Source organism: Saccoglossus kowalevskii, chromosome 20, assembly GCF_978046115.1.
Source record: "Saccoglossus kowalevskii chromosome 20, keSacKowa6.1, whole genome shotgun sequence".
Lineage (NCBI taxonomy): Eukaryota > Metazoa > Hemichordata > Enteropneusta > Harrimaniidae > Saccoglossus > Saccoglossus kowalevskii.
The window spans coordinates 18131850-18159843 of NC_140660.1; the positions used below are offsets into that span (position 1 = coordinate 18131850).

The window sequence follows — 27994 nt, forward strand, 5'->3', positions numbered from 1 at the left end:
TCGGCGGTGATTTCCAAGCTGTGGATAGTTGCAGTTCTGTAGCTCTCTTGGTTTCGCTGTGGTCCTTCTTTTATCGCAGGTAGGATTATTTCGTCCGTCGTGGGGTAATCGAGGTTATAGCTTTTACAATCCACAGGCGCTCGGAACGTTTCCTGGATAATAAAAAATGACCTAAAGTGGGATCGGCATAGTTAGTCAGTCGCCGGTAAATTCCCCTACTACTCATATAATAACATAGCTGTGGGTCCATAGCTCTGCTTGTGTCGATCTGATGTTATAATAAACGTACTTGAAATTTGTATGGTATTGTCGACACTGTGACCAGATCGACACAAGCAGAGCTATGGACCCACAGCTAATAATAATAACACAAGGTTGACACCATGACATAGAAACTTCCCGAAAATAACACGATTTTCCAAATTATATTTCGATCCGCTTCACACAACTCAAGCACGATATCGGTAGAAACTATCGATCGACTTACATTTCCTTTATTCGAACTAAAACGGGTTAAATCCTGTGAAAATCGAAACACCAGAGCAATATGAATCAACCCATCTACGCGGATATTTTGAAGCAGAGGCCCGAGCATGCGTAAATGTTTGGAACTGCGCATGTTTGGAACTACTGGCCATTCGCAAAGGACGCCGGGAACCAGCGAACTTAATAATTAACGTTGATGGCCTCCAGGATGTTTTCGTCAGCCATGTTGAAACTGTCCGGTGAACGCTCAGTTGGTGAGTAGTCTCCAATTATAACGATTTTCTTCTAATTGTAAATTAGTATTACATGACGTCATAGCGGATATCAAGTGTAGTTATCAACAATACTAAACTCGCGTAAATCGGTTATTGTGCTTGTGTTGTTGACGTGCACCAGCGTTCCGAGCATTAACATACAAATGCGAAATGGCGGAAAGATTCAAAAACGTTCTGTGCAACTAAACTCACCCTAGATGTCTGGTGTTGTGGTTCGAGTCAGGCAGGTGATCGCGATTGGTCGAGTAAAAGGGGGTCCAGTCGACAGCTAGCCTCCCAGTCAGTCGGTGGGAGATTGCTATCAATGGTCGTTCATAAATGATATTCTGTCGGCACTTTTTGTTAGTCGCCAAGTCAGCGACTGTTCTGGTGGCTTAGGTCATTTCCACGAAATCAAGGCCTCATATCCCAGCCCTTGTTAATCGATAATACCAGGGAGAAAATAATTGTGTTTCCAATACATTTACCTACATGCCCATATTTTTGGTAAAACGCAAGATAACTTTGTGTATTATTAGTCCATTTATATTTTATCTATATTTATGCTAAATTTTATATATTCCACCCACTAAAATGAATTCGTTTATAATATTTATATTTTAATGTTCTTGAACAGAAAACATAAGCTGGGTTCAGAGCGTTGTTAGACTGGTTAGTTTTACCCTAATGATAACCAGAATATGACAGTAAGGAAATCTACAACTAATAAGGTGGTCATTTTTAATGTCTATTTATTAGGTGCATAATTTGTGATGTTACTGGAAACACAAAATTGTTTTTCCTACTGCTAATCAGCCCTGAATATACCAGCATGCTCTGTTTAGTGTCATATTTATTGATTTATTTATACATTTTTTATTAACACATGTCAGCTTGAAATTAAAATACAAATGCCTGTCTAAATTAGTGAGGCCAAATAAAACTAATTTGATGTTTCTGGGAATGATCTATAAAATAATTGGGAGGTACAGTACAGTCTGAGTATAACTTAACATTTAGCTAGCTGGCTTAAAACTATCTTAGCTTGCTTTCAAAACTGTCACATATCTAAATTGTGCAGCATAATCTATCTAAATATTTCTGATATAAGTAACATAGGTAAATACTACAAAGAATATGTTGAAATTATTGATGAACATAATATTCACTTTAAAAATTGTAAAGTTTTTATGAAAATACAAAGTCAGCTGATAGCCAGCTTGGAAGTTGAGTTTACACTCGGACCGTACTGTACATGTAGGTAGGCATTTTTATTTTATTTTATTTGAGTTTTACAAATGAGTTGTACTCTTATCTTCAGTGAAAACATAATCATGGTATAACTACAGATGTGAAAGATGACATTTAAGTTTAGTTTTCTGAATGTATTGTCTTAAAAGTAAAACCAAGTGCTAGTCAATAACTACATAGAAGGAAGTAAATAAAATAAAAATTACAATATTGGTGGAATGATCATTTGCATAGAAATTAATAATTTTGAACTCATTTGCATGCAATTAACTTTTCGATTTCATTTCAAAATGGTAAGGGTTACTGTAAAACACAATTGTTCACTAAAAATTTATTTACATTTCATTCTTGGTGCATTATTTTTAAATTACATGTGGAGGTTTTAAAAACAGTTTTGTTTAAATGACGGTGAATGTCAGGCAGCACATTGTGTACGTTGCTATGGTAACATATCCAATACATTACAGCATGGGAACCAGTATTTTACAGACATCCAACACAATGATCACAGAATAGGTGATTTTCCGTACAATTGTGAGATCTCGCGAGATGCATGAAAGACACGCATCGGACGTCTGCCGCAAAAATCAAACGATTTGATTTTGAATTCTAATTTCTTTATTTCGTAGCTCACATCGACCAGCCGATCTTTGACAGAGGAATATTGCTTCCGAATACCCTGACTTAATCGAAATTGCCCATCATCAAATGTATACAGCACATTATTAAGCATGGAAATGTACCCCAGAATACTTTCGCGTTTGTCGAATCCCACGCGATGTTTGACGCCACTACGACGCTATGACCTTTGTTTGTCCTGTTTTTACGTTCGATTTCACGCATAACGCGTGATTTTCGCAGTGAACGGAAAATGATCTATTTGTTCAACCTGACTTTTGACAAGTAATTATTTTAACTTGATTTAACTGTCCATAATGACAGGCAATTTGTGTGTTTACCTGTCCAAACTAAAATTTGGTTGTCTAAACAGGAGTGTTCCTGCATGTTTATACCCCAATATAATAAGTAATGGGAAAACATAACTAGGGACAGTTCATTATAACTGATGGGGAGTGAGTACTGCATGGGACTTATTCTTTCACTGGGTTTTATTAGTCCCCGTTCGAACGTAGTCCGAAAACGGGGACTTATGGTTTGCCCTGTGTGCGTCCGTCCGTCCGTCCGTCCGTGATCACCTGTATCTCTGACATGCATGGACCGATTAAGTTCAAACTTCACTCATACATCACACATTATGTGGGACATATGCACATGCATTTTTTTCATGACCCGATTAACGATAGCCGAATAGCGGTCATTTTAAGGCCGAAAATGCATCAAAATCGCACATTTTCACCATTCCGGACCCGGATCTCAGTTATGCATGGACGGATTTTGTTCAAACTTGGTACATACATTAAACATAATAGGACCTTGATGCACGTCATTTTTTTGGGGGGATCAGGTTTGAAATGGCCGACTGGCGGCCATTTTGTTTTAAAGAATTCAGTTCTGGATCCGTATCTGAGACATGCCTGGATTGATCGAGTTCAAACTTCACACACACAAGGTACATCATGTCACAAATATGTATGTGCATTTGTTTCATGATCTCATTAACGATAACCAAATGGTGGCCGCTTTAAGGCCGAAAATGCATTGAAATCGCACATTTTCACCATTCCGGACCTGGATCTCAGTTATGCATGGACAGATTTTGTTCAAATTTGGTACATACATTAAACATAATAGGACCTTGATGCACGTCATTTTTTTTTCCGGTTCAAGTTTGAAATGGCCGACTGGCGGCCATTTTGTTTTAAAAAATTCAGTTCTTGATCCGTATCTGAGACATGCATGGATTGATCAAGTTTAAACTTCACACACACATGGTACATCATGTCACAAATAGATATGTGCATTTGTTTCATGATCCGCTTAACAATAGCTGAATGATGGCCATTTTAAGGCCGAAAATGCATCAAAATCACGTATTTTCACAATTCCGGAACCGGATCTCAGTCATGCATGGATGGATTTTGTTCAGATTTAGTACAATCTGTTGTACATATGCAGGTGCATTTCGGATCAGACCACGGAAAGTGGTCTGCAATTTCGGTCATGATCTGCTTTGAATGTATATGTCACTCAAATATGAACGGAACGGGGACGTGTCATTGACAATGACTTGTTTTTGCTAATTTCACTGACAGCTAAATATACAAATTTAACAATAGTATGTATAATTTCCTTCGCAAACCAGTGAATTTATAATCTAGTGACTATGCCTGCAAGATAAAATCCCCTAAAATCAACACAACTTTGAGCTGTGGTGCTATCATAATTCAGTCTAGCACCTGTGATTTGGTATTTGTTTTCTGTGAGGTCAGTAGAACAACGTCAAATAGTTTTTTTAGCTTTCAGAGCGTTTTTTTTGTTTTCAAATATTTTCATGTATTTTCTGTTCATTTCTGCACCAGTAAATGAAAAATAAATATCAATGTTTGCAACAAAGCTGTTTAAGGTAGCGGGACTATTATTTGCATACTTGTTTTCATCTTCTAATTGTGACTAAATGACTACAAATAGACCCGGGAAAGTATATATTTTTAGAATCGCCAGACTTCAAGCTTTTTCACAAGTGTATTTTGCATGCCCGTATCTGCATTCTATGATGCGTTACTCAATCAAAGGTGAAAAATTACTTTTTCTGTAAAAAAAAAAATTACGCATTTATGCTGGCGATAAGAAGTATTTTTTTCGCTTTTCCTAGTTGTTCAATAGTCTGGTAAATTGAATGTGTCTGGTTAGTTTTATTCAAGCAACGCGTTTTAAAAAATAGTGTCCTGAATTTCAATTACTGTTTTAGTCGCATTGCCCCCAACTCAAACCACAACTCGTTGGTAAATAATCGATGAAATAGTTTGTCTGGACACATTCAAGTTCCTCTCATTGTCACCTTAAAGCTGTTAAAATTTGGTGTTAATCCGACGACAATAAGTATACGTTATTTTTTGTTAAAGACCTTGTATTTTGAAAAACATAAACTCCTAGAATACGTCCATGAAGTAACAGCAAAGATTTTCAAGCTTGTTTATCGGCACAATCAATTTGTTTTCCCATCAAGGTCTGTTTTACCATGTGTAGGGACATCCAAATGTGTAAGGCTATTGGAAACCAAAAAAATAAAGGAATGGGATAGCTATAATTGGATAAATTCGGCATATGAAAACACCAAAATCAATGATTTTTTTCAGTGGCTGTGTGACCTTGTGTCTGACACATTCATATGCAAATGACTAATCTGTGAAACAAACAGGGGCGGAGACAAACCACTCAAATGTTTGGAAACACTCATTGTGTGTCAGATAGTTACTGATAACACATCCTAACATTGCTTTGTCTTGAGTTTATCTTTGAAACTTATAGGCACACGGATTAAACCTGTGTTGTTGATTTTGGAAAACACTACTGAGGCTGCCTTGCTTCCCTTCAGAAAATCTACATTTTAACCAACTTACATGACATTCTATGTTATATTGACTTTATCATATGAAAGTTTATGGTGCATTTCATCAATTAATAAATAAATGTGAAAATCGTAATTTTCAACACAAATAATAGTCTCGCTACCTTAACTGACTCAAGATCACTGCTATTGCCATGTTTGGCTTCTTAGCATAAGTCACTCAGCTTTTGTTTGCATTAAGGGGTTAGTGAACCACTTGATACAATGTAACTGGTATGCTGTGAGAATTTTGCAAAAACTGATATACTGTAAAATACTTTATTTTAGCTGGAATTAATTTTCGCTGAAAAGACTTGTAGGGTGTTTTGTATGGAATTTATTTTTACTGATTTGTGACTGAGTTGAATATAAAATATAGAGAAAAGGGTATATTCGCTGGATTTTATTTTCACTAAGGCCAGACTTTTATTATTCCTTGTTTTGTGAACCCGCCGAATGAACAGGAGCCGAAAATGAAATAAAAATAAAATTTTATTTCAGCGTAATTTCTCGCGCCCGTCGACTTGTGAAAAATTGCTAAAAAAAATTATTTTTATCTTCATTTTTTTTTCCGCCCTATATCTATACCCCTCTGCGTGCTGCTTGAGACTACGAGGCGAACATGGCGGCGGCCTGGTTTGTAGTGACATGTCGTGAAACTCTGTCATCAAAAACCGAGAAATCCCTCATTAATGCTAAAAATTGTGTGACAATTGGCGAAATTGCCAACCAGGTTTTACATGGAATAAAAATTTATTTAATTTCTTCTCTCTGATCAATCATCTCACTTACAATTCTTTGAGAATCACACAAATCTAATGGGAAAAAAGAATTAATTTTTTTTCGCCCTCAAAAAAATTGACTTATAAAAACTTGAGAAACAAGGAATAAAAAGAAGTCTGGCCTAAATCATTCCTGCAGCAAAAATAGCAAAAATTAATTGCAATCGAAAAAAAAGTATTTTACAGTATTTGGTGTGGTGTTAAAATTTGGGATAACAATTTTATGTTTTTAGTGTTGGGTTCAGAATGATTCACCTGTTGAACCCTCTACCTATGAGGTCTAAAAACTGGAAATTTAATCAATCTTTGTAAAGTTTACGTTATAGTGTAACTGATTTGTGTGTTTTTTACAGGTGTCTGCATTGACATTCAATGGTAGTACTACACTATTAGCATCAACGCACACAGGACATCTTAGCGTGGTCAGAGTATGGAAATTCAATACTGGGGAATGTCTTGCTATGTTTAAAACACATGTTTTATTCTGTCTTCTCTCTTTGGTAAGTAAATAGCAGTTCTGAATAGTCACAAGTGTTGTATTGTGTAGCAAGTGAAAAATTAGAAATTTATTCTCAGTTAATTTCAGATTAAAGTAGATATTTCAGTTCTTGATAAAAAATATCTATCCAATATAGTGTGAACTGTTTTTGTGATTCAATGATTTCATGGCATTCATGAAAACAAAATTTTGTGAAAGTTGTTGACATTTTATGTTATCAGATTCCAGAGTAATTTTCACTGCTACAAAATTTCATCATACGAAAATTTCTGTTTACAACTCCAAGGGGGATTTGGATTATAACCAGATCTAAATCCTACTTTAATCCTATAAACTTTCCTTTGTGTTTAGTGCTGAGATCTTTTGTTAAGTACAACAGCAAATATTCTGTTGGTGTCCAGAGAGGGAACAGCCAAAACTCCTTAACAAGGAAAATGTGTTAACATTAGGTTTTGAGGGCTGCTGCGTCCAAAAAAATACACTAAATGAACCAAAAATCATGTGTTAGAGGCTATGCCTATGCCTATGCAGAATTTGATTTGCCAGTACTCTTTTCATTTTTAATACCTTGACTACTTGGATAATGTTTAAAACGTGAATAGTTGTATACAGAAATTTTCATCTGTGATTTTCACTGAATCATGAAATTCACAGAAATTTTTGACTCACAAAATTAAAGTGGTTTACAGTATATACTTAGGGAAGAGTAGGAAATCAAACGGGCGGTGCACCGCGGTCATTACCGCGGTGTACCGCAGAACACCGGGGAGAGCCGCGGACTGCTTATAATTAGGGGTCTCTACCGCTGTACCGGTCTTTACCGCGTGAAATACGTACGTATGTGTGAAATGCGTACTTAACAGTTTCTTTGTGATTCCACGAGTCATTGTCTTGAACATAATCCTGGCTGGAACGTTTCAGATGAGTTTCATTTAACCTTTTACAATTTATTTGTTTCTTTTTAGTCTGCAGCATTTGCATTTCGAGAATGTTTCATTTTTAAATTCAAACTCTTCTAAGTTGTAAAACGTAATTTTTTGACTCCAAAAAAAAAATATTTACACTGTGACGGAGCTCATTAATATTACAAAAGTGCCCAAAATAAAAGTGTTTATAACACTGTGTGAAGCAAATAAATATCTGCCACTTTGTTTTTGAAAATATATGTTGTTTATTGCGTGGGTGTAAATGTGCTTTGGTCAATTTCTATTATTATGTAAATGATATGCAAATTATATACAAATTAGGCCACCACAGTGGTTTAAATTCCTGGGGAGAACACTGAATATTGTTCCATTCTCTAACGTTGTCTAATCCACTGTTCCGGTATTAGGAAGATGGCGATAGACAATGTAACAATATTTGGGGGGGGGGGGGCAATTCGCATGGCTTTGTCGCTCTCAACAAAATCTCAGCAGCTATTTATGAATAATGTCTATTGATGACTCTTAAAGTAATAAACATATGCACCATTAAGGTAGCAGGAAGGGAAATTTTCACTTTTTTCTTGATTTTTCAAAAATTGATAAAACGGTTACTTTAGACCTTGATACATCACCCCAGGTTTACAAAAGATCGAAATTGCGAAATAACGTTGCTCAAATTAGTGTTTTAAAACACTAGCAGAAAAGACTACAACTGCCGTTTCGTGGATATTTGCATAGTGTTTATTTTTGGAAGGAATTAAATGATAAAATCTTATCTGTATACTCTGTTGTTGACGATTCTGATATAACGGGTGATAAGCTTCCAGTTGCAAACAATGCGTGTTTATCTAACGTCTATTGTCATCATTATTGTCAGTCGAGACTTCGTCGGAGCATGGAGCAGCTCCATGGTCGGAGAAACATGGTCATACAGTACTCATTTCGCCCAACCTTCCGCTTTTACATCGATTGCTTATCGCTTAATTTCCGACCATGCGGTCTTGTCCGACCGGAAACCGACCGCATTTTAATCGCGTTTTTTTTTTCGCTCGCTCGCTCATTGAAAACATTGACCGCTCGCCCAAACACTGAAAACTGGCACATGGGTGGTCGAAATGGTGGTTTTGATAGTAAAGTGTGAACATACAACTAGTATTAACTATTATTAAATTCTGTACGTCACTTCAAATCTAATAGTTGTATTACACTTGTATCGTGAAAGCAACTGAACTGGGACCTCTTGTTACATGTTTTGGGTGCTTGTTCTAGATGTAATATTTTTATTTTTATTTTAATGAGACAGTTACGTGAAAAAAGCCTAGGTAACTCCTTTTGACAGAGCAGAGAAACGAGGAAATGTTAGTGATTAATTCCAAAAATAACGATATCGAATCCACATCGGTCCACGTCTGGTAAAATTTGACATTCAATTTTTAAAATTAAGTCACGATCATTGAATGAGCTCGGTCTATACTGTATACGTACCGCAAAAGTGTTCCCACAAAAAACATTTTCGACTAAAAACGGCCACATGCCCTGAACAAATCGAACAGAGCTTGACATGTATGAATAATTTATTGGGCTTAAAAGAAAAACGTGTCAAATCTAGTTATAGCCATAACTATTTGGTGGCCAGTCGATGAAAAATTCAATGTCCTTCAGGGCTGAAAATCATCGACGCTACTCTGGTTTACTTTATTTCACAACTTGCAGAGAAAACTGATTCGCGTGAGCTCTAATGTATCTTAACCTAGTATTTTCTTTTTGAACTAAGGTCAAATTCCATCAGTTTGTCAAAATATATGTTTTTCAGCGAATAATTTTGAAGCCTGTCACAGCACAAACAACTATGTGAATCGACGCCGGTGATTGGATTGTACGACGACCTTCAATTAGCGTCAAATGTGCTTTGTTACAACATCATTGATTGGCTGAGAGTCACCTGATTGGAGCACGAACTGGGTCACAGAACCATATTTGTCCGTATAATCAACAGGACTTTGCAAAATAACCACACCCACATTTTCAATCTTTTTTAGCGCGGAAGTTGCCAACAAATGTAAAAAAAATCGTGAATTTCATGGATTCGAATAAAATAAAGCAAGCGATTGATAAGGATGATTATTAATATTTTCCCCGATGCTCTTCGAATTTATATTTTTTTTATTTCAAGGTAAGAAATGGCTAGTTGAAGTTGCATCGTCCTCAATGTGGTTGTTTCACCGCGAACAACTCTAGCTCTGTTTTGGGCATGGTTTAGTTTTGCGATGTAAAATAAAATATATATTAAAATAATAATACTTGATTAATTATTTGGGGTTTCAGCCCACAAATTACGGACATGATCTCCATGAATTACGGTCAATGTTTGTCTTCTCTCGGCTGATTATCACGGTGTTGATCGACGCCCTTCCTAAACTCAGTATGGAGAAACCAATGGGGATCGACATTCCAAACAAACAATCGAAATTATCAACGAAAGACGAGATTTTTCTAGATATTTACAAACATACTGTCATGACAAACATATGTAAAATTAACAAATACACAAAGAGGTGTAATATTAGGTTTATTTTAGGCTTAGAAATATTTTCTTTCACTCAGCCCATGTATGTAACTGCCATTTAGCTTTACGGTCTTTCAGCATCGGGGAAAAACAACAATAGTTATACAAAACACATTGCGAAGACTCAACAATCAGGAAAGAAACCCCAGACAACCATGTCGTACTTGTGTTGAAATACATTTTGTATTTCACGTCAGAATATTGTTTAAAATAAAATATTCAGTCCACGCCAAAATCGAGGTCAAAGGGTCAGGTTGCGTGCATATAATTATATATAGTTAAAACAAAAAGTATTTGAACTTTTGTCATCTGTTCAACATCTATAAAAACCAGAAAGACAATTATAAGACAATGTGAACCTCGGAAATTATTCTGTTAGTCCGAATTTTAAATGCGCGCGAGCGAGCAGGTTGGCGGTGATATTTCGGGGTTTGCGCGGTCGAAAAAAAGCGGAAATTGTCCGGTTGAATTCAACAAGCGGTCGCAAAAGCGAGAGAAAAAGGTGATTGGAAAGCGGAAGCGGGCGGGAGGTTGTGCGAAAGGAGTACTGTAACTTTGCACAACTTTCTTTTAAATTGTTTTATTTTCCAAGTCAATATTCTATTTTACTAATACATTTTTTTCTAACGCAATGGCGAAGAAAAGAAAGAAAGCGTTGACAGACGAGGCAAAGAAAAATCTGCCACTCAGTGTCGCACTCTGACACAGCAATTTTTTTTTCAAACATCGGCCATTTTGTTTCACCATGAAAACCGTTTTATTAGATGTCCTATCTGAGACACTTAAAGGATTAGCTTGTTTGTAAACTGTCAGCGTGTACAGTGGGACAGTAATGTTTGTCAGAGGATTATCCCTCGTTGTTCGTTTGCATAACAATGGAAAACCCGAACGTTCCTGGAGTACGGACTCAAATGCCAGCAGTTTTTTTCATTTTTCACGCTCGAGCTTGAAATTATTCATTATCTGACACTCTTTATGAGTTCTATGATATCAGTGGTTAATATGTTTGGCCATTTTTAGTGTATATTTATAATAATGCAGCAAATCTACAGTGTTTTATTAACCAAAACTGTTTTTCGCGTTTTTCTCGAGTTGAAGTTTTGATCGAGAACGACTCATTGGGACCGCCGCCAAATCAAGTGCGTTCGGACTAGGACATTCAAACTCGCAGTTATCGTTCAAAAGATAATGATGGTGCGAAATATGTCTGGGTTTTTAAAGAAAATGCTTTGTCACAGAATAATAGTCTGTTAAAGATGCCAAGTATGAAATAATTTTGGGACAAAAAAACAAACCTGCATAGAAATCGGAATAATAGGTCTTTTGATTATCGGAGACGCATTTCAATGGACTTGATTACGGACAATGCATAACTTAAATTTCACCAGGAAATTCCGCAGTGTGCTCTCGCAATCGCGTACTTAGTCATTTTTACAAGGTTCGCCATTTTTGATGTCACGTGATAATTATGTAAACAATGTCTGTCCAGTTTGTGGAAACTTGCACCTCTATACTTAGTCTTTTGATATATATAACCTAAATTACTGTTCTGAACGAGACAACAGATAGAGAATGTTTTATTTAAAAACGTCACAAAACCTTCTCGCTACCTTAATAGAGCAAATATGGTACATGTTTGAAAAAGCACATTTTATTTGTGTAACAGTATAGGAGCTCCACATAGTCATATTATTACAGTGTATTCATTACAGCAATAAGTTGTGACTTAATTGTCATAATAATCTTACTAAAATAAAATGAAGTGATGTTCTGGTATTTCTATTTCAGTGGGATGGTATCATGTGACCGTGATAATGTACACTTATGACGTGTATGGAATGGTTCTCTGCATTCTGCACCCATTAATCTGGAAGAGCGTCATACAGCCGACTTCGATGATTTATGTTTTGATGCCTCCTTCCAACCAACTCAAGATCTAGCTGATAGAATCATGTAAGTTGTAATCTAATATTGCATCAATGTTTCAAATGTTCTGTGTATATAGTTGTATGACTTAAATGCATCTAGGAAATGTATGTGTGCTTTCATCTATCATTCGTCTTAAAGTGTAACTGAATTGGGACAATTGACTTTCTTTGTGTGCAAAATTTATTTATAAACAACATTATGAAAAAAAAACAAGTGAAAAATGTACATAAATTAAATAAACGATCAATAATAATGTTCTGGATAAGGAAACGCCCACGTCCAATTTCTTGGCCGACTCAGAACGAGGCTTCAGCTAGAGAACCTAATTAGCATGCAAGGGTGATTTGTGACGTCACGGGGGGAACTTGTCATCGTTTCACAATGGCCGCTATACGCATGCAGTGCTCGGAAAGCGACACGGAATCTATCTTATCATCGTCTGACGAGAGTTATGAGATCGAGGAATATGATGACAACGAGAGATGTCACGATTTTGTTTTAGAGTGCCAGGGACAAAGTGGCCCATACAGGTTTGAACCTGCGAGAAAATACGCGATGTGGGTGATCGTGTACCTCCCCAAAATGACCATGACGATTCAGGCACCCGGTTAAGGCACAGGCACAGAGTTTGAACATCGTGACCGAAAATCTTAACATTGTTATTTTTATTAAACTCCACCTGAACAATGTATCAATAATGTTAGAAAATCTGCACTCTAAAATGTAAATTTGTGTGCGTCCGGTAGGACGCGAATACCTACAACTGCAAGATCGAAACAAATGAAATTGTACTGATAAATGATTCAGGCGTAAATGATACGTACTGATAAATGATTCGGGCGTAAATGATACGTACTGATAAATGATTCGGGCACTGCAGATAACGTTATGAGGAGAAGGTCCATTCCAATATTTCCTTGTGTTCTTGACGGCTTTGGTCCACTGATGCCGTAAATTTGAATTATTGTTGTTCCCCCCCCCCTCCCCCCAAGGAGAAGACAAGCCGAAGGACCATAAAAGCATAATATTACACGTCTTTGTGTATTTGTCAATTTTGCATATATTTGGTATATATATGTTCGTACATTGTATATATCTAGAAAAATCTCGTCTTTCGTTAATAATTTCATTTGTTTGAAAGGTCCACCGACCGTGTCCCAATAATTTGTTTGGAATATCGATCCCCGTTGGTTTCTCCAAACGGTCCCGACGTCCGCCATTCAATACAATAAGCATTTATTTATAGCAATTCACCGGGATCATGTTCCCTAATTTACTGTAAAACCAAATAATGAAACAAGTACTATTTATTATAGTAAGCAAATAATAATAATAATAATAATAATAATTATTATTATTTCTCAGTACTTATTCACTATTTATTATATATTTTTTTACCTCTCGAAACTACAACAGTGCGTAGAGTTATTGCAGTGGAATAGTCGCCTTGAAATCGATGGAACTTCAACTATCCATTTCTCACCTTGAAATAAAAAAAATCGAAGAGCATCGGGGGATATATTATTAACCAGTCTTGCCAATCGCTAGCTTTATTTTATTCAAATCCATAAAATTCATGAGTTTTTCGACATTTGTTGGCAACTTCCGCACTAAAAATGGATGAAAATGTGGGTGTGGTTCTCTCGCAAAGTTCTGTCGATAATACGGACAAATATGATTCTGTGACCCAGGTCGTGCCCCGATCAGGTGACTCTCATCCAATCAATGATGTTGTAACAAAGCATATTTGATGCAAATTGAAGGGTCGTCGTACCATCCAATCTCCGGCGTCGATTCACTAAGTTTTTTTGCGCTGTGACAGGCTTCACAATTATTCATTGAAAAAACATCGGCATATTTTGACCATGGAGCTCCATGTTTTGGCAAACGAATGGGATTTGACCTCAGTTCAAAAAAAGAAGAAAAAAAACAGGGCTGAGATACAAATCAATTTTGTGAGTTGGGAAATAAGATAAACCAGACTAGGCTGGGGTCGACGATTTTCAGTATCGAAGGACTTCCGTGTGAACCATAATTTTCAAATTGTTCATCGGCTGGTCACCAAATACGTCCATGCTGATCGTGACTTAATTTTGAAAATTGGATGTCAAATTATACCAAAGACCGACGCCTTCACAACCATCCAATCATAGGTGGGAATGTACGCACTTGTTTTGGAACTTTGTATCAAGATGACTGGCGACAACGCCGACGCACCAGGCAGCGTACGTGGGTTTTGCATGTATTAATAGTCCGGGCATGGGATCGGTTCTCTTACCAGCAAATAAAATGAGTGAAAAAAAGGTAATTTTATAACAAGAACAGTTTCATTTTGTATATAGCAAATTTTGTTGTATCCGAACGACGATTGCATCGTGTGATTTAAATTTATCACAATTTTCCTTGCAGCCAATACGACACTCGTCACCTTGCCGATTGTAATTTACTTCACAAAGTTGTTGGTGCCCAACACTAAAATAATTCAACAAGATATCTTTTTAGTAAAATGTCATTTTACTCTTGATTATTTTATTTTATTATTTTATTCCCCTTACCGCCTTGAATTTCAAATCGATTATATATCGAACTTCTTTACATGTGTTTTCCTTTACTGTGTGAAAATAATGAGGTCATACTCATGTCACAATACTTTGAAGCTGATGCCATGTTGATGCCATGAGACTGCGAACCTGAGGGCACGATGATGCAACAAAATAAGCGAGGCGAGCACAGCTTCAATTTTCAATGACGCGAAGCTGATGCCACAATGATGCGATGCTGGGGCGACAATGAAGCCATGCGTAGGCGACAATGATGCCACAAAGGCCAAAGCTTTCGCGAGAACTGTACTGTATGCTGGTTTACTAAACGCTTGCGTATGGAAAATGGTTAACAATCTTGTCTGCTAGCAATCTCCTGCTTTATGGTCCCGTTGGTGGCGCCATTTTGGCAACACTCGTAATGCCGAAAAAACTCGAAGGTGACGGGAGAGGGGGGCGTGGCCCGGTTTTGGAATATCATTGACTGTTTACCCAATTTATATACCCTTTTCACTTGATTTTTTTTCATAATGTTGTTTATAAATAAATTTTGCACACAAAAAAGTCAATTGGCCCAATTCAGTTACACTTTAACAAGTATTCTGTGTAGTTGTATGACTTCAGTGCATCTGAGAAATGGCAGTGTGCTATCATCTATCATCCGTCTTCACAAGTATTCTGTGTAGTTGTATGACATCAATGCATCTAAGAAATGTCCGTGTGCTATCATCTATCATCCGTCTTAATTCACAAGTATTTGCATGTGGATTTAATAATGGGTTTGTCAAAGCTTTTAATGTTTCCACAACAAGTCTGCTAGCAGAGCACAGGTAAAGTATGATTACCATGCCTCAAAATGATAGTGTGTGAGATTTACCAAACTTATTGAAGCATGTCTGTATATGTACACTCATTGTTATTTAATGAGAGCTTTTGTTAAATTTCAGACAGCATGGTGGTAAAGTTACTGGTCATGTTTACTCACCAAATGGCAACTACTTGTACAGTTGTGGTTCTCTTGGATCTACAGCACTATATGATGGAGAGAGCGGTTATCAGATGATGGGGTTGCTTGGCAACATTGTTTGTATAGGAGAAGTGTATGGACCTGATGCCATCACTGTGAGTAGAGATGGACAGCATACAGCATTTGTTAGACCTACTGAGTTTACTGTTAGCATTGTAGATGCAAGATCATTGGATAACGTAGGCTGTCATAACTTTATATCAATTTTTTATTAAAAGTGGCACATTGCAGTGTGAACAAGTCTGGTCAATTACATGGTTTTCTTGATATGTTTTTGTGTGGTTTAGTATTTTGGATACATCATTGTTAAGAAAGATTTGCTGTAACTCTACCTCTATGAGTAATCTTTGAGAGTTACAATACTGAATTACTCCTTCCCATCTACCATGGCTGTATTAAAGCAGTCATACATTTCTACTCCCTGGGCGGCTCCTAGCTACCACCAGCATCAAGTGTTCAGTGTAGCTACACAGTAATGGCCATGGTACACTTGCTATTTGATAATCTACTCACCCCTTACTAACCATGCCATGTTTTGTACTCAGGTTGTACGTACGTGTTGATATCACATGTATAAACACAGGAATGAAATGTACAATGTTGGATACTGCTGTTAAAGTTTGTTATGCACCACATAAAACAAGACATTTACTGGTTGTGATGTCATCATCCAGGTTGCTCAAACTAGATTCCAGAACTGAAAGACTTTTGAGTGAGGTACATTATTCATTATATTTACCATTTTAGTGTTTTCACATATTGTCAATTCCATATTATAAATATATATTTATTTTTTGATTGATCCGTAAGTGATAATCTAAATACTGATTTCAGAAGATTTTCTGACATCTTGATCTGAAATCAAAGTGTACAGTAAACCGCTTAATTTTCACTGCTAGAAATTTTTCCGACATCTTTATCTCAAATCAAAGTGTACAGTAAACCGCTTAATTTTCACTGCTGGAAATTTTTCTGACATCTTGATGTCAAATCAAAGTGTACAATAAACCGCTTAATTTTCAATGCTAGAAATTTTTCTGACATCTTGATCTCAAATCAAAGTGTACAGTAAACCGCTTAATTTTCACTGCTGGAAATTTTTCTGACATCTTGATGTCAAATCAAAGTGTACAATAAACCGGAGAAGTGTATGGACCTGATGCCATCACTGTGAGTAGAGATGGACAGCATATAGCATCTGTTAGACCTACTGAGTTTACTGTTAGCATTGTAGATGCAAGATCATTGGATAACGTAGGCTGTCATAACTTTATATCAATTTTTTATTAAAAGTGGCACATTGCAGTGTGAACAAGTCTGGTCAATTACATGGTTTTCTTGATATGTTTTTGTGTGGTTTAGTATTTTGGATACATCATTGTTAAGAAAGATTTGCTGTAACTCTACTTCTATGAGTAATCTTTGAGAGTTACAATACTGAATTACTCCTTCCCATCTACCATGGCTGTATTAAAGCAGTCATACATTTCTACTCCCTGGGCGGCTCCTAGCTACCACCAGCATCAAGTGTTCAGTGTAGCTACACAGTAATGGCCATGGTACACTTGCTATTTGATAATCTACTCACCCCTTACTAACCATGTCATGTTTTGTACTCAGGTTGTACGTACGTGTTGATATCACATGTATAAACACAGGAATGAAATGTACAATGTTGGATACTGCTGTTAAAGTTTGTTATGCACCACATAAAACAAGACATTTACTGGTTATGATGTCATCATCCAGGTTGCTCAAACTAGATTCCAGAACTGAAAGACTTTTGAGTGAGGTACATTATTCATTATATTTACCATTTTAGTGTTTTCACATATTGTCAATTCCATATTATAAATATATATTTATTTTTTGATTGATCCGTAAGTGATAATCTAAATACTGATTTCAGAAGATTTTCTGACATCTTGATCTGAAATCAAAGTGTACAGTAAACCGCTTAATTTTCACTGCTAGAAATTTTTCCGACATCTTTATCTCAAATCAAAGTGTACAGTAAACCGCTTAATTTTCACTGCTGGAAATTTTTCTGACATCTTGATGTCAAATCAAAGTGTACAATAAACCGCTTAATTTTCAATGCTAGAAATTTTTCTGACATCTTGATCTCAAATCAAAGTGTACAGTGAACCGCTTAATTTTCACTGCTGGAAATTTTTCTGACATCTTGATGTCAAATCAAAGTGTACAATAAACCGCTTAATTTTCAATGCTAGAAATTTTTCTGACATCTTGATGTCAAATCAAAGTGTACAGTAAACCGCTTAATTTTCACTGCTAGAAATTTTTCTGACATCTTGATGTCAAATCAAAGTGTACAATAAACCGCTTAATTTTCAATGCTAAAAATTTTTCTGACATCTTGATCTCAAATCAAAGTGTACAGTAAACCTCTTAATTTTCACTGCTAGAAATTTTTCTGACATCTTGGTCTCAAATCAAAGTGTACAGTAAACCGCTTAATTTTCATGACTAGAAATTTTTCTGACATCTTTATCTCAAATCAAAGTGTACAGTAAACCTCTTAATTTTCACTGCTAGAAATTTTTCTGACATCTTGATCTCAAATCAAAGTGTACTGTAGACCGCTTAATTTTCACTGCTAGAAATTTTTCTGACATCTTGATCTCAAATCAAAGTGTACAGTAAACCGCTTAATTTTCACTGCTAGAAATTTTTCTGACATCTTGATCTCAAATCAAAGTGTACAGTAAACCGCTTAATTTTCACTGCTAGAAATTTTTCTGACATCTTGATGTCAAATCAAAGTGTACAAGAAACCGCTTAATTTTCACAACTAGAAATTTGTCATAATTTGATAACTATAGTGTTCATGATGACAACAAATCTTGACAAAAGTCACTGACACTCTGTTGTCATAGAAACCCAGAAAAACTTTCACTGCTACAAAATTTCACAATTTTTTACTGACTCACAAAATAAAAACAGTGTACTATATTTCCTGTATTTGGAGAGGACTTCTAAAATTGTAGTCAAAATAATTATTTTTATCTGAGATATTCACAAAAATAGTTGAATCTTACATAATATTCATATATTTATTTATTTAGATATCTAACACACACCATACTGGCTGTACATCTCTGGATGTGTCTCTCGATGGTAGGCATTTATTTACCACTGGTGATAAAGTAGTCAAAGTATGGGACTATCATATGAGACTGGATCTCAATTTCCAGGTAAAAGTTATACTGAACATTGACTATAAATTAATGTTCTGATTCAAGAATCATTTTTACCACATCTGGAGAGCTAATCACAATATTTGAGTCAATACAAAGCTACATACAAGATTGTTTCTGATTGGCTACTCAACCCTAACAGTTAGACCAATCAGATGGCAGATTATTAGTTGGCAGGTTTTGTTGACATATCAAATACTGCCTTGTATATGTGCTTCAACTCAACTACAATATTTAAGGTAGTAGAACATATCAATGACTTGTTTATGGGAAATTCACATTTATCCCGATGCTTGTCTGCACAGCTTCAGTTTGTTTGAATCACATGCAAAGTACTCTGATTTACTCTGCTTTAACATAGTATTTACCTTGCCATGTATTCAATGTTATAATACCTGCTTTGTCTACTTACTGTAAGCAGCTACTATGAGTTTACTCTCAATCTATAATGTCTACATAAAAAAATGTTTGTAATTTTTATATAACAGGTGTTCATAAGTCATTCTGAGAATTTGAAGAAACTCTGCTTTACACCTGATAGCTTGGCATTGATTAGTGTTGGTAAAGCTGTATTTTTATGGGATTTCTATGGTACTGGTAGAGATGAAGTACTTCCTGTGGAGTAAGTATACCTTTGTTTTTTCAGTTGTTTTTCACTTTAATATTTGTTCTATGTGACAACATGAAATTTTAACACAGTGACTTCCCTTAAAGGATGAGAATATAGGGCTTATTGTCTCCACATATAACCTTGAAATATCTTAAAGAAAGTGTGCCACCACAGTTGAAATGGAGAAATGTCAGCCAACTTATCATCTTATTTCAATGAATCTTGGTGCATAAAAACTCCAAGACAATGTGACGATCTAATTAGTTTTGGAATTTCATGTTGTTCATCTCAAATAGTAGACAAATATGAGTTGCAAAACTTCTTGTTTGAAAGGCTAATCTTAAATTTTGAATTCATTTTTAATACATCTCACACAAGAGTTCTTTTTAAGTTTTCTTTGATTTTAGTGTTATATCAGGGAAATAAAAAAAAATTATTTGTATTTTAATTTTGAGATATACCATCTATGATGAAAATTAGAGCAATGAATTAAAACTTGCATTTTGAAATCATGAATGTGTTTATTTAAAATATATTTTACTGTAAAATACTTTATTTTATCTGGAATTAATTTTAGCTCAAAAGACTTTTTTGGTGCAACATGTAGAATTTATTTTCACTGATTTTTGACGAGTTGAATGTAAAATATAGGGAAAAAGTACATTTACTGGATTTTATTTTCACTGAATCATTCCTTCAGCGAAAATTAGAGCCAAGCGAAAATAAAGTATCATCAAACACGCTAACCACTGTACCATCTCATAAAAATATTGAGCTATTTTTTTGTTTTTTTGCTTGTTTTTTTTACACAACAATAATAAATTAAACAAAAATGAAAAATAAAAAGATTACAGCAATGCAGCAAAGTAGTATTTTCATAATGAAATCAATAAATAAAAATAGTTGCGTGTTTTATTAGATTTCACTAAGTACTGTCATACAATGTACATGTATTGTATTAGAAGCTCCATTAGGAGTGCATGTAAGCCAACAGTTGCCTTTATTGTCTACTGTTTATATTTTACAGATGACAGGCTGTACTACAAGAATATAGCATCTTAATTATTTGCTATTCGAACCGAAAAGATAATACCCACCCACACCAAAATTGACATACCCCTGTGATACTGTTCAACGGTGACTGGTCTCCACAGGTTAGTATATTGATTTGAATAATTCATATATTTTCCTACATTCATATTTCAATAATATATAGTTGATATTACCCACAGTACAGTCCAAACATAACTTAACATTTACTGTACTTGTTCAAGTATAAATCTCTGCTCAATATGTTACCGAATTTTACAAGTCATATATCTGATTATTAGCCCCCTCCTAATTTACCGAATTTTACAAGACATATACCGTACTTCCCCGAGTATAAGCCCAGGGGCCTGAACATGTAAAATCGGAAAAGAATAACGGGTGGGCTTATACTCGAGGACCACCTCAGAAAAAAAATTTAAAACTGTAACCATCTTCCGAGCCTTGAATCATTATCCGAATTACATTTTTCGTTCACAGCGCCGGTCTCGGAGGAATATTATGTCTTTTTGAGAAAACAGACATGTGAAACGAGTCGTCATTGATTTCAACGATGCTTTTTACAATAAAGAAACAAATATGAACAAAAAACAAAAATGTTATTACAATACAGTTCACATACCGTCTGAATTTACGGTGCAAAAATGAGTAGGGTCTGTGGGAAAATGGTCAAAGGCAAGATTGTATGCATACTCTCGATACAAGGCTAATTTCCGCCATGGTTTCATCATAATTTGACATGAAAAACTTCCTTTGACCTAACAGGTCACGTCTTTCGTTAACCAATGAAAATGCTCTGTCATACAGTCGAAGTTTTCCGATTGTTGACAGAAGTATTTTTATCAACGCAATGCAGAAGTGTATTATCGCGATGTTAAAATTATTTCGACAAAAAATGGTGACTTTTTTCTCTAAAAGCTGTTGATTCTCAGTTTTCGAAAGGTAAACTGAGGGTGAGGGAATTATTTAAACCTTTCACGGCCGCCAACAAGTCATGCTCGTTCACACCCCATTCACGATAGTCTCAATGGACAAGATTATTTGGAAAAGTAAAATGATGATAGTGACCAGGTTTCACGACTTAACGATCACATTTTTGCCATTTGGAAAACTACTACTCAAAAGAAATATGGATTATTTCAGTATTGCAACATCAGGGTTGATCCCAAGTAAATAACAGAATAGAAAACGTGCGAACTATGTATGTTCGCCCGCCGTGCACTCTGAAATTAATGCGTAGAATGTAGTTTTGGATACTTATACATGTATTTGACATGCCTGGACTGATCAAGTTCAAACTACCACATACATCAGACATTCAACTTTTACGCAGTCTATGACAGTTTTGTTCTGATGGACTTTTGTAGAAAATACTCAGATCTATATTGCTGTGACATCCGGTATATTCAATTTACACCCAAGATGGACATTCAAAAAACTAGGTACTCTTTGTTTTTCCTAAAAAATATACAATGATCAGGGATTTTTTTTAAATCTGAGCCATGAGCCCCCCCCCCCCCCTTACCCTGGGGAGCAGATCCTCTGGCAACCATAAAATTGTGATTGACCAGGGATCACATGTGGCCACAGTCTTCAACTGTGATCTGGCTGATAGTAATTTTGGCCCCAAGAAAGCCATAGAATGCTCCATTTTAACTTAGAACTATCAAAAACTCCATACCCTGGTAGGGAGAACCCTATCTCCCTAACTTGGTGGCTCTGCTGAATTGCAGTGCTCTCTCTTGCAGTTTTTTTCTGGAAAAACCCCTGTTATAATGCAAGTTTATTTGAATAATTTATATGCTTTGTCTATCTGTTTTACTGACACAGGGTAAAGCAGTTATCCAATCAAAGACATGAATTCATGTATCCGGTCACTCATCACATCCTTATATGGTTGCAATGAACTTTCACCCTTTCAACAACATGGTGCTATGCAAGTCATGCAAGCTGTCAGAGTGTCACTATCAGAAAGATACATACCCACCCACACTGAAATTGACATACCCCTGTGATAGTGTTCATCACTGACTGGTCTCCACAGGTTAGTATATTGATTTGGATTTCTCACGAATATTATTTTTTCTACAATTACATATCAAACATGACTTGTTACTATGACTACCGCCCTTTAATGAAGCCTTACATGATTATGGTACTCCATGATGAATCCTATTTCTGAGATGTAAAACTTTCTGTTCTAATTTTACATGCATTGTATACAGTACTGTGTGTACATCATCTGTGATTCATATCAAACATGATGTGTTACCATGATTACTGTACTTTAATGTACTCCTACAACATGATGGTCCTCCCATGATGCATCTCACTTAACGTTTAGCTTATGATAATTTCACAGATCCACCATCAACCTTTTTTAACCATACATTTGACACATCAAGTTCACTGTCACACAAATTTCATCATTTCTGAATGTCATTGCACTGCAATTCACCTGTGCACATGGTTGTTGAATAATTTATGTTCTTTTATTGCTTTGTTTCACAGACTTGATGTTTTCTCCATGTCAAGCATCTTGTAACCTGGTGGTACTTTGGTTGGAGACTGCAAATATTCATCTGAGGTGTCCCTTCTGTTCTTAGTCTCAGCAAATGTACACTTCCTGTTGTTTCACTACTGGGTCCAGCCACTGATCTGTTAAACCAGGTAAGTTCACACCTGTGGTCACTTTGTCTATGGCCATACCCTTATTCCAGGCAACAGATTCTTTTTGTTCCCACACAGTGTGCCCTCTAAGCTGATATGACGTACCACTGACACAAAACGATTTGCTGTGAAAATTGTACATTGATATCGTGATCTTGAAAAACATCTTACTATAGTTATGGAATTTGTAATTTTGAAAAATGAAATTCACAATTTATAAATAAAATAAGTGTAAAAATGCAAGAAATTGAGGGACCACAACATTTTTATTTGTGCCTCAAGTCACTTATACAGTCACTTAATTTATTTTTTGAACACCGACCACCCCAGCAGTCAACAAGCTGATTTGAAATTGATTTTGGCAATTCCATTTTGACTGAGGATCCCTACAAAATCTGGTCTCGTGGTCATTATTTTTTTTTTAGCTCCGCTGTCGACTTTGTCGAGCGGAGCTTATCATATGAGTGATTGTCCGTCATCCGTGTCAATGTTTTACTTTTTCGACTTCTTCTTGAAAACTACAAGCCTGAATCCTTTGATACTTGGTGTATATGTACCTTGGGTAGACCTCTCTTAGGTTTGTTCATTTCATGGTGATATCTTCAATTCTCTAATTTTGGTGAATATTTTTGTCATTTTTGGTAAAAAGTGATATTTTCGACTTCTTGTTAAAAAACGCAAGTGCAATTGCTTCGATATTACATATATAGGTACTACATGTGGACCGCTCTCAGATTTGTTCATTTTGTATTGATATCTTTAATTCTCTAATTTTGGTGAATATTTTTGTCATTTTTGGTAAAAAGTGATATTTTCAACTTCTTGTTAAAAACCGCAAGTCTGATTGCTTTGATATTACATATATAGGTACTACATGTGGACCTCTCTCAGATTTGTTCATTTTGTGATAATATCTTCAATTCTCTAATTAATTTATTTTGGTGAATATTTTTGTAATTTTTGGTAAAAAGTGATATTTTCGACTTCTTGTTAAAAACTGTAAGTCTGATTGTTTTGATACTATACATATTGTTCATTTTCTAATGATGTCTTCAGTTTTTTAATTGAAATGTGCATTGCTAACAGCGGAGCTATCTCAGCCGATAGGCTGCTTGTTTTATTTATTAAAACATCTATTCCTGTTTAGAATTTCAGGTACAAGGACACTTTGCCATATGGTACATCTCTTTCACAAGGAATGTGAAATGTTTACCGCCACCAATATATTTGCATTGTTTACAGAAATGATGTTGTAATGTTGTTCTATCACACACAGGAGTGATGAGTGAATTATTCAACCTTTTTATTTCTCTTAAGATCTCATATCACTAATCAGCCAATCATAGCCGTCATTTTTAAATGGTTTGCATGAACCAAAGAATTGTTTTGATTTTGGGGGTGTCTATCACCTAGGTCAAAGATGAGACGAACATATGATCTTGTTTTTACTACTTAGCAGCTGTGTACCTCTGGGTTTATTCCATGTGTATTTGTGTGTTTCTAATCTTGGTGTTTTTACCAGTGTTTTCTCTAGGTGCAGTCCCTCTACAGTACGTGTGTCTCGTTTACCTCAGTTTTGTCAAAATTTGAGCTGGCCAACATGTGTGTTTATTTCATGTGGTTGATTACTGACATGTTAATTCACCATCACTTTTGCACATTCTTACATTGTTTTGATTTTCATTTAAAAAATATATAATATTCAGAGCCAAGCCTCCTTGATAGGAACACTGGGGAATGCGGCGCCAATGTTACTTTGGAGTCAACGTACAACTCACATTGATAGAAAATCTTTATTCATGAGTTTCATGAGTAACACTATCATTATTGTATTTTGATTTATTTGTTGTAGACTATCAAGTACACTGTGTGCATATCCTAGTGACCCAAACTGGCATATGATGTGAAAGTGAAAGCGGCAAATAGATATTGTAGCATTTAGTTGTCATAGCAACCAGATCTGACTACAGAATACAGGTACATTCCAAAGAAGTAGACGTGTTAACTATCACCAAACCTCACAACAGTGAATGTGCTGTGCAGATGATCCCAATCATAATGTGTTCAAAAGTAAGTTACCGTAGTAGTATATTTCATATTATTTCCCAATCATGTAATTTTATTTTACAAAATATTAAAACACTTATTATTTGTCTGTTGTGTGTAGACCAATTTATTATTGTATGCAACATTTTTGTGAAATAGTGTGTGGGCGCTGTTCATTATTTGTAAAAGCTCTCATTTCTTTACACCAGGTTGTACACACAAGATATATTGACTGCCAGACAGTAACAAGTACCAGATCAATATCCATACAAGCATGACAAAAAACAAATAATAAAGGTATGGTTCTAAATAATACAAGTTTTCCAAAAAAAAGTTTGTATTTTTGTTAAAATACATACATTATATTTAATTTGTTTGTGTGTGTTTTAAATAACATTCTGTTGTTTTCAGTGTTTTATGTTGGTTACCAAACATGTTTTAAAACATCACATACCTTGTATTGCCCTGCCTCATAAGGCTATGGGAAGTGCGCCCTCAAGCCAGGGCAATAATTTCCCATATCACACTTAGCCTAGCACTCCTGGCTTTCATCAATCAAAACAAAACATGTCATTCTAAATCACACTGTAAGGTATATGATAAAACCTTTATGGACTGTATACACAAGCTTGGACGCTTGTGTCATATGACCTCACATGAAATATCCATAACTAGTGACATTTGATCTGACAACTCTGATAAATCTGATAGCAGTGTGTTTGAGTCTAGTCTGTTGGATGACCTACATTTCAATAATGAGTTAATGGATATTTCTTCTGTTACCGTATTTGCTATTTTGGAAGTACATCTTTCACCATAGTAACCCACCATGAGTGATGTCAATGCCATGTTTGAATGACAAAAAACAAACTGAGGTGCATAATGTACTTTGAACTAAATCAGTTCAGGCATGTCCTAGAAATGACAACGGACGGTTGCATGCACAGATGGACTGACTGACAGAAATTCAAAACATAAGCCCCTTTCATATTTAAGTCTTCTTCTGACGATGACTAATAAAGCATTTGTAAATATACTCAGAAGTGCTCACAAATACAAAATGTTGACTTGCATGTTTAAAACATACAAGTCACAATTTTCTGATTTTTCCTAGAATTTTATTAAAAAAAAGAAAAGAAAAATCTGTTTTCATGACAATTTCAGAATGAAAATTTGCTCACACACATTGATTTTGAAAAAAAAAATTGACCAACATTTGTTTCCTGGCCTGTGGGACTGACTCTTAAAAAGTCTTGTAGTGGATTGTGAAAAAAAAATATTTACAAAAAAAACATTTAAAAAAAAACCCATTAAACCCAATGCTAAACATAGTATTGTTTTCTATTTCAACAGTGTATGTGGAGATGGATCAATGTATGAGAGGAAAGATTACCCTGCCACATCTCAGCACAGGACATGAACCACTGAACAGCCAGTTTAACCATGCAGAAAAAGATGATGCTGTTCAGCAACACATCACAAGATTTTCAAAATAAAATTATAACAGACATTGTTGGCGAGTGTAAAAATGATTGAATCAAATTATTAACTGTGAATACTTGTATTAGAAAATGTAAATAATTTTGTGTTCATGTGAGATGAGTTTCTTTCATCATACACCTTTATTAATGGAGTTGTGGCAACTTGAATCCTCTGTAAATTTCACATTGAAAACTTTTTTTTAACAGAGTAGGCTGGTAATATCACTTGTACATCTTTTCCCCAAGTTGTGATTTTGTATTTTAAATGGTGTCTCAAATGTTGTAGGCAACAACACCCCGGAAAGTACCAGGATGTGTGACCTTTAGGGGGGGTCAAGTTTAAGGCTTCTTCTCATTTTCAGGGTTAACCAAAATTCTTTGTGATTTGAAGTGGTTCTGGTTTATTTATTGCTCCTGGGTGATTCAAAATAGTGACAGAAAGGAAACCCATCACATACAGGGTAGTTAATTTGAGGCATTGATACTCCCAGCAGCCCTGGAGTCGATGGATAATTCTGGTTAAAGAAACCATCAAAAATAACAGTTTCTTGATTTACGCATATGCGCTGATGTTTCAGAAATGATTCCAAGAAAAAAATAAAGACAGGGTGGGGGAAATGGGGGAGGGGATGAGCATGGCAGTAAGTCATTTTTTGTTTGCCCCAGGGCGGCATTTTTCTTGTTCCCACATATCCTGAGGTGGGGGGGGGGTACATTGACTAGTCTGTTGCTACAAAGAAAAATATTTTGTGCAGTCAAAACTCTTTCATCACAGAGTACAGATACTAAAAACAGTGAAATGGTACATGTAATTGTTGATAAAAACAACAACTGGTGAGTTATTTGGTGCATTCTGTGTCTGCACAGTAGGGTATGTATCCCATATAATACTAGCATAATGATAATACAGTCAGTGCAACAATTTGTCATGAGTTATGTTAATATACTTAGTATTTTGAGAGTGAAAAATTTTATTTAGAAAAATATTGTTATTGCCATAATGAGAGTTGATGACAAACTTGTGCTACTTTTTTTTACTAAATGTACTTTTATATATTGTCAATTTGTGTTTGTTACCACCATTAAATACTGAATAAATAATAGTATAATTATGTTCAGAATGTTTTAATCAGTCGTATCAAATCTGCTTT

General features: G+C 35.5%; 2 long non-coding RNA genes across 3 annotated transcripts; both read left to right on the plus strand.

The window, feature by feature from the left end:
- On the plus strand, window positions 1-18878 carry LOC146730080 (uncharacterized). Of its 2 annotated transcripts, none has more exons than XR_014927841.1 (7): window positions 1-79; window positions 6635-6781; window positions 12061-12225; window positions 15689-15863; window positions 16314-16485; window positions 17389-17560; window positions 18858-18878. It is a non-coding gene; the product is annotated as an uncharacterized LOC146730080 (long non-coding RNA). The 2 variants fall into 2 exon arrangements; XR_014927842.1 differs by lacking the exon at window positions 1-79 and adding an exon at window positions 679-740.
- LOC144343275 (uncharacterized) lies at window positions 18876-27972 on the plus strand. The gene is made up of 8 exons (XR_014927843.1): window positions 18876-18986; window positions 19478-19611; window positions 20627-20753; window positions 22477-22690; window positions 23158-23316; window positions 25169-25386; window positions 25572-25659; window positions 26716-27972. It is a non-coding gene; the product is annotated as an uncharacterized LOC144343275 (long non-coding RNA).
- The last annotated feature ends 22 nt before the right edge of the window (window positions 27973-27994 follow it).